The 11,603-nt window shown below is 36.0% G+C and overlaps 1 long non-coding RNA gene across 1 annotated transcript; it reads right to left on the bottom strand.

The window, feature by feature from the left end:
• Window positions 1-524: 524 nt before the first annotated feature.
• LOC125619131 lies at window positions 525-11,595 on the bottom strand. The gene is made up of 2 exons (XR_007350653.1): window positions 11,199-11,595; window positions 525-3,959 (listed from the first exon to the last, which is right to left on the bottom strand). It is a non-coding gene; the product is annotated as an uncharacterized LOC125619131 (long non-coding RNA).
• Between the last annotated feature and the right edge of the window lie 8 nt (window positions 11,596-11,603).

The raw sequence follows: 11,603 nt of genomic DNA, 5'->3' as shown, positions 1-11,603 counted from the left end.
AACTTTCCATGAGTAGAGAAAAAGTAGGGACTTTTGGGAGTCCTCACGAGTTTCAAGACCTAGATAGTGACTTATATAGGTGTTTGCTTTATAATTTCCACCAAAATGTACATATCTGTTCTAAACATGTCTCTGTATATATGTTACATATCATAAGAAATAATACCAGATAGGGCAGGGGGACAATAACCCAGTGATAGAGCATGTGCCTAGTATAAATACATATTTATGTAAATATATAGTGTATATGTGTATATAACAACAAAAATAAAAATTAAAAAGTCAATATGAATGGTTCACAAAGAAAATATTCTATAATTCCAAGGGAATCATCCAAGGAGTCATTAATAGGCTTGCAGAATGAATTCTAAGATTTAGGCATTTATAATGCAAAAATAAGGTATAGGGAGACTAAATATGGAACTCTGTCCAAATGATTATGGATTAAGATCAAGTACCAGTCCCAGGAACAGGTTTTATATTTAGGTAAGAATATAGAATTTCTTTTTTTTTTTTTTTTAAAAAAACTATTAATAGTTTTATTTAAATTATCAAATTATTTTTATAACACAATAACCTTGCATTAAAAACATCTCAATAATATGACATCAAAGCTTATATTTATATAAGGTAAGCACAAAATCTGAGGGACAGTGGGAAGTATCAAAAGAGGAGAAAGTAGAGTGGTACTTAATTTTCACAATTTTTGAAGTTCTTATGGAGGATACTTCTTTTTAATTTACCTTCTTCCAGATCAGGAAAAGGCCTATGGGCAGTTGACAAAATTTGATCACTCACTCAATGAAGAATATTGAGGTCTGAAGCATGTAGAAATATCTCAAAGTGGAAGAGATGTTGATTTGCCTTTTACCACTCACACAAGGGCTGCCATCTTTCTTGTGAACACTTAGGGTCCATTGTAATCAGACAATATCTTCTTAGTGGGACTCTTTTCTCCAGTTGAGAACATTCACCATATGTGTAGATTTTATTGAGTGCCTAAAAAAATTTGCCACTTTGAGGCTGGGGATGTGGCTCAAGCGGTAGCATGCTCGCCTGGCATGCGTGCGGCCCGGGTTCAATCTCAGCACCACATACAAACAAAGATGTTGTGCCCGCCAAAAAAAATTACAATCTTCATCCCCTCTGAATTAACAGATTTGAATCCACTTCCACTGAATTTATAAAACAGGTCAATCTTCACCCCTCGGGGTAGACCTCAGTGGAACCTCCAAATATGATACTGCCAGTTATCGGTGACGAGTCCTGCTTCCCCACATGTTGAACTTGGAACATTAGAGAAGCATGCGGAGGCAAACATGAAGCAGAGTTTATTTAAAAAGAGGTAACATAGACTTCTCCCGTGAGGGAGAAAGGGGCCATAGGTGGTAACGCGGTATCCCCTAGAATTTCGAATTCTTATTTCATTATGAGATCTTTAACATTCATTCCTAAATTAGATAAGGGTCATTCTTTTTAAAGGATATTACATTTCATGATAAATTTATTTAATAAATTATAAATGCTCTTAAGCAATCATATTATACATCCTATCATCATTACTCCTATCTATGTAGCCTATACAGAAAGAACAAGAGATTTTTAAAAGTATAAGACTATCAAGAGGATTAAAATAATCTCCTTAAAAAAATATGGTAGTGTTGGTGGAGTAGAATAAAATTTTAGAATTATTATTCTGTACACACACACACACACACACACACCTAATTTTGTAAGGAGAAAATTCTTATAAAATGTTAGCTATGTATTAATTTTCCCTTAACTTATGTAGGTACATTTTTAATTCCATGTTCAACATAATTATCATTTTAAAATATTTTATAATCCTTTAAAATAGAGGTTTCTACCCACTGGCAGTTCTCATGACCATGGGGGCTTCCTGAACTCTATGGGTTATGGCTGGCCACAGGATTATGAGGTAGAAAGCTGTATTTTCTGTCCAAAGCCCTGGGTTCAATCTTTAGCACCAAAATAACAGCAGTAACAACAATCAAAACATTTTATTTCCCAATCTGGTATGCATACCCAAATGTCTTACTTTTGGCATATACGATTAAAATGTCATTGCACATCTGTTAGTGTGTGAGTGTGTGAGAAAGAAAAAGAGAGGGAGGGAAAGAGAGAGACATAAGCTGCTTGTTTTCTACTCTCTAGTTCCTCCTTCCCACTGATTTGAAAACAACAACAAATGAAGGCTTCCGTTTTTTTTTTTTCCATAAAAATTAGGGGATAAAAATAAAAGCATAAAATACATAGATATTTACTTATATGATCTTGTGATAACAAAAGCCTCTCTAAGCATTGCTATGAAAAGTAAGAATCATAAAGAAAAATAAAGAAAAATACCTAGATAGTTTATGGCATTTTCTAAATAATTGTATGTCAATATTATGATGAACAAACTTACAATGCAACTAACAAACTGGAGAAAACCATTTCAGTGTAAGGTTTATGTTTGTAATACATAAGATATTCTTAAAAATGGTTAAAAAGAAAACACCAGAAAAATGGTAAAGGATTTTGTGTTAACACTGATCTTTGATTACAAGCCAAAGAACCCAAATGTTTAAGTAAAACAGTGAATTACTAGGAGAATATGGAAAAGCTAAAAGGAAGAAGAACCTTATGCAGAAAGGATAAGAGAAGTAGTTTCAGAGGGTCCTTGTATCAAGACAACTGTGTAGTCTTTCCTGAATGTTGTTACTAAAAATAAATAGACAGTACCTTGGAAATAGACTGAGGAAGGCAATGATGAACAGAAACTTTGCTAGCAAGTGTTCCCAGGAGATACATCTCTAAGGAAAGGAGGAAGAGTAGGACTGGGGGAGAAGCAGACGCACAGGATACAAATAAAGCCTCATCCATTCTCATAAGGTGCTCATGCTGGAATGGCCCTTTAGAGTTGTCCCAAATTGAGTGGAGGCCCTTTGTATTTACCATCAACCTGGCAGGCAGTTCCTTTGTGATATAAGAAGCAAGATAAAAGGAGCTAACAGTCCCAACAAACAGACTTGATTTCTGACTTTGCTTCTAACACCTGAAATTCAAAATGTTTAAAAGAGCCAGATTGATTCATTTTTTCATGCTCACAATTTGGCTGGAACAGGCAAGTTACAGAGAAGTAATTCTTCATCCTATTGAAAAAACAATAACTAAAAAAAGAAAATTGCACATTCTTACCAAAACAAGACAGGATACAAGTGAGCTTTCCATGATACAGCAAAGGTCTACTATAAACATCATCAGACAATTTAGAAATAAAGATATATAAATGAATAATAAACTTTTTAATTTTTGAGACAAGTTCTGTTTCCCAGGTTGGCCTCAAACTCCTGGGCTCAAGCAATCTTCCCATGATAGCCTTTTGAATAGCTGTGACTACAGTGTGTACCACTAAGCTTGGCTAATAAACTTTTAAAGCTATGTCTTCATTAGCAAAGATCTGAAAATGAAACTATCTTTGGATAATAAAATTGAAAAGGACCAGCCAGTTGTGGTAACACATACTTATAATCCCAGTGACTAGGGAAGTTGAAGCAGGAGGATCTCAAGTTTGAAGTCATTCTCTTCAACTTAGTGACACTATATCTCAATAAATAAATAAATAAATAAATAAATAAAAATAAAAGGACTGGAATGTATGTAGCTCAGTGGTAAAACACCCCTGGTAACATGGCTCCCTGGTCGCGAACCTATGCCACCAGTCCAATGGACCCTGTGAAGAAGTGGCATCGGAGTGAATTAGTGGAGCAGCAGAGCAAAACCTGTACGAGCCGGAGTGCAGGCCTGAGGCACAGTGGGCTTGAGGCATGTTGGACCAGTACTGCAGTTGAGCCAAGACACATCAACCTGTTATACAGCCATGGTTTGGCCCAGCCACACTGCTGTAGCTCCAGACATTCAATTCAGCATGCAGGATTCACCGACTTCCCAAGAAGCTAGGAGAAAATGGAAGGCAAACTTGAATGGGATTTAGGGCTAATAGTGTGTATACGTTTACAAACACTAAGTAAGCAAATTTGTGGATCAACAGCATTGCTACATTTTTCAAACCCTGATTAGCATAAATTTGGACCAATAACATTGACCCATGTGTATATAAACCCCTAGACTAGCATACTCAGCTAAAACCCCTCTTGGGTCCTCTCTCACCTTGTGGGAGTTCTCTTTGAATGTATAATAAATCCTACTCTTATACTCACTCATCCAGGTCTTTGGATTTCATCTTTTGAATTCACTAAAGAACAGAGAAAGAAGGAATTGATGGTGAGTTTCTAGGGTTTGCTGCAACACTAGAGGGCATGGCCTGAGTGTTAAGAACTAAAGCACACTTCTTGGCTTAAAAAACCAGCAGCTTGTGCAGACCCCAATTGCCAGGAGAAGCAGAGAAACTCCAGTTTCACTGGATTCAATCTCTAGGACCAAACAAATAAAAAAACGTCAGGCATGGTGGTGCACGCCTGTATTTCCAGCTGCTAGGGAGACTGAAATAAGAGGACCCTGAGTTCAAAGCCAGTCTCAACAATGGTGATGTGCTAAGCAATTCAGTGAGACCCTGTCCCTAAATAAAATACAAAATAGGGCTGGGGATGTGGCTCAGTGGTTTAGGGCCCCTGAGTTCAATCACTGGTAACCCCCCCCCATCCCCCCCAAAAAATTGATGAAAGAGTAAGAAAGATCTTACTCAAATCTGTAGGAGGGTAGAAGACAGGCACTTTAAATACAAGGCCAATAGAAGGTCAAACTGATAAAACTTTTCTGAAAATCCAGTTTGTAACATATGCCAAGTTTCAAAACATACATACCCTGCAATTGCACCTGTAGGAATTCATTCTAAGGAAAAATCAGTTAAGAAGAAAGACATAAGAATGAGGCATGATGGTGTATGTCCACTCCAGCACTGGGGAGGCTGAGAGAGAAGGATTACTTGAGCCAAGGAGTTTGAAACCAGTTGGGCAACATAGTAACACTCTCAATAAATAAAAAGATAAATAAATAAACAAAAATCTGTATATCCACAAAGATATTCAATGCATTTCTTGATTTTATTTGTAAAGGAAAGAAACATTTTAAAATAGGTAATATAGTCAGTAAATTATGATAATTCTAAATCATGAAGCAATATTATGAAGCCATTACAATCATGCATGTAAAAGATATTTAACATTATATATGAAGATATTCATGTTATTGATGTTTTAAAAATTACAAAACATACAATAATTTTATAATACCAAGACCAAAAGGTAGATGTTATTTTGAGGCAACAGCATTATTTTTTTCCTCTTTGCTTTTTTCTTGACTTCTACATTAAACATGTATTACTTTTATAATTAGAAAAATATTATAAATAATAAATATCTGATTAACTTCTTATAAATATAAATATAAAAAAATTTTACAGAGATTTTAGAATTTTGTTTTCAGACACTGGTTATAAGAGGTGGACTTTTAATTAAAACCTGTTAATACAAAAAAACTTTGAGTATCAGAAGAGCTAATACTCAGGGATATATTTAAGTTTTATTTAAGGGTTTTTTTTGTTTTGTTTTGGTATGTGGTATTTGGAATTGAATCTAGGGCCTCATATGTGCCAGGAAAGCAGCTCTACCACTAAACTATATCCCCGGTCCATTAGCCCAGTGTTAAATAAAAACAACTGGTTGAATTGTGAAAACTTGTCTTTACCTGTTAAATCATTAGTTTGTTTGTTTTTTTTTTTTAACTGGAATATTGAACCTAATAGTTTTGGCCCACATTTAAAGGAAGATTAAATTACTTGGAAAGGGCTCAAAACAAAGTAATAAAAATAATCATGTACTTAGAAATTGGGCTCCATAATGACATGCAAGAGAAATAATTTCAAACTAAAAATTACCTTACATTTTATGGGTTACCATAATCTCTGAAGAATAAGAAGCAAGAAAATTTTAATTGTTTTAGCAATGATTTAGGTTAGCCATTAGGAAGAATTTCACATTCTTAAGTAACTATTTGAGTGATCATTATATATCCAATGCTATGCATGTAAAAACATGTAACCATCAAACTATTACTAGGGAAAAAAATTTCTTTTCTTAAAAAAAAAGTGTCAAAAATAGAGTAACTATTCTTTTTTTTGGTACTAGGGATTGAACCGAGGGGCACTCTACTGCTGAGCTACTTAAAAGATTTGTTTTAGCACTATTTCTTTTGTGAATTAAATATTTAAAGTTTTGAATATTCATTTAATGTTATGAACAGTAGGCCTTACCATGTGTCAGGCACTAAATTTTGAGGATAATAATCATGTAATCCTATAACTTTACAAGGCCCCTACTGTTATTGTCCTCCATTTTACAGATATGAGAACTGAGGCACAGAAATCACACTAGACCACAGTCATGTAACTAGTAAATAGTGAAGCTGAGATTTATAACTTTTTTTTTGAGAGAGAGAGAGAGAGAGAGAGAGAGAGAGAGAATTTTTAAAAAATATTTATTTATTTTTTTTTAGTTTTTGGTGAACACAACATCTTTCTTTGTATGTGGTGCTGAGGATCGAACCCGGGCCGCACGCATGCCAGGCGAGCGTGCTGCTGCTTGAGCCACATCCCTAGCCCTGAAGCTGATCTAAATAATCTGGTGGTTGAGTTTGAGTTTGTAACCAATAGCTACTATGTAAAAGTATTTACTTTATATATTAATATTTGATAAATTGTGAACTTTAAAATTTCTAAATGTTCACAGCCTGTAGTTAGAAGTACAAAAATAAATCAGTACAGAAGGAAAATAACTTTCTAAATACAGAACTTAAGTTGAAAGAGATTTCCTTGACTAGCTCTGTGACAAATGCATGTGTAGGTGGAAATGGGGAATGAGGAAAGAAACTATGTTTATTTTAAATGCATTTTCATGAACTTACAATTTGAATAAGCAATACATGACAAATTTGAATTAAAAACAAACTCAGGCTGTCTTTTTTAAAAGACATAATTTACAAATGTTGAGTTTACATATTGTGTAGAGAAAAAAGCATAGTAAGGTTTTGATTAATGATTGATATCATGACTGACTGACTGTGATTTTCAATTAAAGAATGTAACTGGGACAGGTAAGACAAGTTTCTCTAAAGTAACTTTTTTCACGATAAGGATGACCACCTAATTTCTCAAGGGAAATACAATTGATTTAATTTGTGCTGAATGCCAGTTAGTAAAAATGGAAATGGTTACTAGCTAAGCACTGTGGCAGGAGCCTTAATCTCAGTGACTCAGCAGGCTGAAGCAGGATAGTCCTAAATTTCAGGCCAGCTTCAGCAATTTAGCAAGGTACTTGGTAACTTACAAGACCTTGTCTTAAAATGGAAAATACAAAGGCCTGGGGATGTGGATCAGTGCTAAAGCACCCCTTCATCCAATCCCCAGTATCTAAATAAATAAATACAAAACCATAACCAGGCAGAATGGCAGCACTAGTGTCTTAAATAAAACATACCGCTTAAACAAAAACAAAACAAAAACCCTGCACATCAGATTGGACAGGGCTGAGTTGGGGAAAAGAGGGAATGGGAAAGACAGTAGAATGAATTTGGACATAATTTTCCTATGTTCATATATGAATACATGACCAGTGTAATTCTACATCTATATTACCTCAAAAATGGAAAATTATACCTCATGTATGTATGATATGTCAAAATACATTCTACTGTCATATATAACTAAAAAGAACAACAAACCCTCCTGATTTTAAAAGTTCTATGTGGTTTTGAACCTTACATGTTTTAATGCTGCAGATATGAGAATCTGTAGATCTAAGTTAATTTACATCTTTAGGATATTCTATCATGTGAAATAAGAGCTTTAGAATAACACCTACCTAAGTCCTGTCTAGTACTAAAATCTAAGTATATTAAATACATGGTACTAAGTTCATCAATACATATACGGTCAAATGCTGATCTTTTTATGCTTCTTGGCCCAATATAACACTGCTGATTCTATTTCCATGTGCCTTTATATGGTTTTCTTATCTTTTTTTTTTTTTTTTTGGTACCAGAAATTGAACCCAGGGGCACTTTACCATTAAGTTACATTTCCAGGCCTTTTTATTTTTTAGACAGGTTCTTGCTAAATTGCTGAGGCTGGTCTCAAACTTGCAATCCTCCAGTCTCAGTCTCTGGAGCTGCTGGGATTACAGGCATGCCCCACCACACCCAGCTAGTTTTCTTATCTTTTAAGGCAGTTACTTTTGTCTGTCCTTTGTGGGTCTTAAACCAGAAATGTTGGAATTACTTTTTTACTTAGCCAAGATTTCCATCTTTCAAATGGGATCCTCTGATTTTCTTCATAATGTTATGAAAATTATTATAAATTATTATGAATCAATGCTTTTGCCCAGTATTCAGGACATAAATTTTCTAGAAATGTTAGCTGCTATAATTATCACTTTATGACTAGATTAACAAAAATTGTGTCCTGCCGTATCTTGCTTAGTCTTCCTCTTCCACTCTTCAGTCCACAATTTATAGAGAGTTTCAGTAAAAGTAAATCTGAACATGTGCCCCTCTATCTCCCTGGAAACCCATTAATAGTTTTATGGGGCTTTTAGAATAAAGACAGATTTATCTCTTACTACATTTACCCTGTAATTCCTATGCTTTGACCAAAGTGACTTCAAGATCCTTATACACCATATTCACTCCATGAGGACTTTTGTCCACACTATTTCCCTTGTTTGAAACCTCCTGCAAGTTACAGTTTGGCGCTAAGTGTCCTTCAGACCTCTGCCAAAAAGTCACTTCATTCCTAAGTCTGGGCCATTTTGCATTCTCTTTGTACCATGTTCCTCTCTCCTAGAATTTTTCAGTTTGCAATTATATATTTATTTGAATGAATATTTACTATTATTATACATTTGTGTGCTTCCACCAAAAGACAATGCCAACCGAGTTCCTGTCCTTCTTCCCAAATATGTTCCTCTTACCTTCTATTCCATCTCAGAAAAGAGCAATACTATTCTTCCCTTGAATTCTTTCACACTCCACAGCCGTCAGCAAATTCTAGTCTCCCCAGAATTCAAACATTCACTTCCCTTCCCACTGGACATTCTGTAGTATAAGCATCACTTTCTGGATTGTTGCAATACCTCTTAGCAAATCTTGCTTCTTTTCTTGCCTTCACCACTTACTTTCTTGCCCACTTTCAACATGGCAGTTAGACAGATCCTTTAAATACAATCATGTGTCACTTACCTATAGAGATACATTAGGCAAAATACATTGTTAGGTTATTTTGTTATGTCAGTCATCAAAGTATAATTTCCAAAACCTAGATGGTATATTTGCTACATACCTAGACTATGTGAAATAGCCTTTTGCTCCTAGGCTAAAAACCTGTACAGCATATCAGTGTACTAAATATTCTAGACAATCGTTAATACAGTAGTGTCTGTGTACATAAACATATCTAAACATAGAAAAAATACATTAAAAAATTAGGACAGGAATTTTTTTTTGAAACTCTATTATGTTTGTGTGGCAATATCTTCCTAAAATGTCATCATCCAATACAAAACTTTGTCAGTTCACTTCATTCTTTTACTGAAAATCTTGTACTTGCCATGTGTTCTGGACTCCAAACATATTGGAGCCCTACACCCACAGACAAGACAGGTGGAGGCAACCATTTTAAGGTTATTTTAAAGTTGAATGAGGTTATAAGGGTGGAGCCCTGATCCACTGGAACTAATGTCCTTATGTGAAAGGGAAGAGGTACCAGAGCTTTCTCTCCATTAGGTAAAGATAACCTGAGAAGACTGTCTACAAACCAGGAAACTAGCCTGAAGCCAATCATAGTGGCATCCTAATGTTGGACCTTCCAACCTCAAGAATTGTGAGAAAACAAATTTCTATTGTTTAAGCCACCCAATCTCTGGTCTTTTGTCAGGGAAGCCTGAATTGACAAACACATTATTGCACTCAGAGAAAAGCCAAAGTATATCCAATAGCCAAAGAGGTCCTACACATCTCAAGTCCTGCATTCTCAAACTCTGACATAACCACCTTTGATTCTTCCCATTTTTTAAAGCAGTTCCAGTCAAGCTGGCCTACATGCAATTTCATGAACATTTCAGACATGCTCCCACATTTGGGACTTTACCTCTGCTTGGAACAATCTTTCCCAAATATTATCATTCACATCCTTACTCAAATGAATCCTTCTCAATGAAGCCGTTCTATGTAAAATTTTACCATTCTCTATCTCACAAATATCCCATTTCCTTCGCACTCATTCCTCTGATATAGGTTAGTTTATCTATTAGTTCTCCTTCACTGGAATGAGCTCCATGAGAAGGGACTGCTTGCTTTGCTTAACTCCAAATCCCTCAAACACAGAGCAGCTCTTAGTAGGTGCTCAACTTTTGTTCAATTTAATTAATGCTGAACTCCAACAGCCACAAATCAGCTTTGGAGCGGAATGCTACCATACAGACCAACTACTAGGGCAACAAGTACCCTAGTAGAAAACTGCACAGCTACAATGACCCCCTGATCTTTGGCCTCTTCTGGGTTCCTGCTAAAGTTCAAGATGGGCTTTAGAAACACTGGCTCCACAATCCAAGAGCTTTTTTTTTTTTTTCTATTTCCCTCTTTAAAATACAGATAATAAAATGATCTGATAAGTTATCAAGGTCAAATAAGATCATGGCATGACTATGTTTTGAAAATTACATGGTTGCTTTTATTAGCAGTATTTTCAGTTTTACAAACTCTGAAACTAAAAAAGGTTCAAGCTTCAAGGGCTCACAAGATGGGTATTTATCCCCATAACTAAAATTTAAAAATATGGAAGTACAATAAAAACATAAATAAAAAGACAAGCGATCAGAGGAAGCCAATTTTGCCACTTACTGTTTTTACTTGGGGCGTGGGTAGAACTATTGGTTAAATATGGATTCCAATGTTAAGAGAAGTTGGAAAATAGTTACGTTTCTCTATTTTTTAACATTAAAAAAAAAGGATTCCAGAGCAGAAGTGTACCATAATGTTTGTTAAAACTTGAGTTGATTCTTCACAACCCAAACCATGTAGAAACGTGCTTTACAGGAATATTACTGTAGTCAAGGTACTGAGAGCTAAGCGCCTATCATTTAAATATCGCCTTTAAACAATACACAACTAAGCTCCTTTCTCACCTTCAGATATCAGTCTTTAAAATAAAAGTGTAGTCGTCGGAAATGTGGACACACCCGCTGCATCACGACTGGAACTGATTCTAGTTATGCAAATCTAACTGCCTGGCTGCCTGAGTGTCAGACTAAGAGGCCTCAAGGAGGGAAGCTGCCTCTCCTCAAGTTCAGGCCACGAATGAGAGCGTGGCGTGGCGGCCCGCCAGAACTCCGAGAAGGCATTGCAGAAGACGCACCAGCCCGCGGGCCCCACAGGAGAGCCCCCAGCATCACCGTAGGAACCGCGGCGGCCGGCAGCGGCGGCCGGGCCTCGGGTACCACGCGCCTGAGGGGAAGCGGCTGAGTCGCCCTGCATCATCTCGCGAGATCTCGCCAGCCTAGCCCAAGCACTGCGAGCTCAGAATTAAAAAA

Source organism: Marmota marmota, unplaced genomic scaffold, assembly GCF_001458135.2.
Source record: "Marmota marmota marmota unplaced genomic scaffold, marMar, whole genome shotgun sequence".
NCBI classification, from domain to species: Eukaryota; Metazoa; Chordata; class Mammalia; order Rodentia; family Sciuridae; genus Marmota; species Marmota marmota.
This window is presented reverse-complemented; position numbering and strand designations above follow the sequence as displayed.